Genomic DNA, 1,809 nt, shown 5'->3' on the forward strand with positions numbered 1-1,809 from the left:
CAAATTGCGGTCCATTATCAGAACATATCTGCTCCAGCAGCCCATTCCTGGCAAATATGGTCCTTAATACTGTGATGGTTTTTTCCGTGGTGGTGGAGGACATCTTTATTACCTCCGGCCACTTGGAGTGTGCATCAACTGCGATTAAGAACTTTGAGTCCAAAAATGGACCAGCAAAGTTGATGTGCACCCTTTGCCAGGGAGATGAGGGCCACTCCCATGGATGTAGAGGGGCCTGTGGTGGAGCATTTTGGACCTTCTGGCATCCTAGGCAGCTCTTGTTCATGTCTTCGATGTCTCCATCGATACCTGGCCACCATACAAACGCCCTAGCTAGGTTCTTCATTTTCACTCCACCCAGATGCCCCTCGTGAAGCTCCTTTAGCACTTTATCCTGGAGTTTGGGTGGAATTACCACTGTGGATCCACACATCAAGGTTCCTCGGCACACTGACAGCTATTCTCTTCTTTGCGAGAATGCTGGCAACAGTGGTTCGCCATGTGCTGGCCATCCCTTCCCTGTTAAATCATAGACCCGTGAGAGAGTAGGGGCATTTCTTGTCTCCCTTTCAATGGCAGAATTTGTCACCGGTAGACATTCCACTATGGTAGAGTGGAATATCTCTACTGGGTCTACTGTAGGTGCCTCTTCTATCATTGGCAAAGGTAGGCGTGATAAACCGTCAGCATTCCCATGCTGTTTTGACCCTTTGTATTCAATGTTGTATTGGTGTGCCCCTAGAAAAAGGGACCACCTCTGTAGTCTTTGTGCCGTCATAATGGGGACACCTTTTTTAGGGTTGAATATGAAGATGAGGGGTTGATGGTCAGTCAGCAAGGTAAATTTTTGTCCATGTAGGTAATGGTTGCATTTCTTCACTCCCCATACCAGGCTGAGTGCTTCCCTGTCTATCTGGGCATAGTTACGCTCTGCTGAGTTCAATGAGCGTGACGCAAAAGCTATCGGACGTTCCGAGCCATCAGGGAATCTATGGGACAATACCGCTCCTATGCCATAAGGGGATGCATCACAAGCCAGTCTGATTGGTACTGATGGGATGTAATGAGCCAAAATTTTCTCGGATGTGATTAAGTCTTTACATTTATGGAAGGCAGGTTTACAATCTTCGTTCCATTTCCAAATCACTGCTGTCTGTAGAAGATCATTAAGAGGGTGTAGAATAGTTGATAAGTTCGGTAAAAATTTATGATAGTAATTTATTAATCCCAGGAATGACCTTAATTTTGAAACATTTTCAGGTGCTGGGGCTTTTATATCTGCTTCAATTTTTTTCAGGTGACTTATGCAACCCTCCCTTATTAATTATGTGGCCACAATATGATATCTGATTTTGGAAAAATTCGCACTTGGGGCTATTTGCTCGTAGGCCCCGTTCTTTCAGCCTAGTAAGCACCTGCTCCAAATTGGCAAGGTGCTCGTTGTCGTTTTCTCCTGTTATAAGGATGTCGTCTAGGTAGCATTGAGTCCCCGGAATCCCTTGCAGGACTTGCTCCATAACTCTTTGCCAGATAGCTGGAGCTGATGCTATTCCAAAAACCAATCGATTGTACTGGTACAGGCCTTTGTGTGTGTTTATTGTGAGATACCTTTTAGAGGACTCCTCAACCTCCATCTTTAGATATGCCTGTGCCAAGTCAATTTTTATGAAACGTTTCCCTCCGGATAGTGAGGCGAAAATATTTTCTATCCTCGGAAGAGGATACTGTACCGTGTGAAGGATCGGGTTTACAGTCACCTTAAAGTCCCCACAGATGCAAATGTTTTTCTGTTCCTCAGAGTTATTTTTC

This window comes from Somniosus microcephalus, unplaced genomic scaffold (assembly GCF_052327205.1).
Source record: "Somniosus microcephalus isolate GS21.2 unplaced genomic scaffold, FLI_Smic_1.0 scaffold864, whole genome shotgun sequence".
Taxonomy (NCBI): domain Eukaryota; kingdom Metazoa; phylum Chordata; class Chondrichthyes; order Squaliformes; family Somniosidae; genus Somniosus; species Somniosus microcephalus.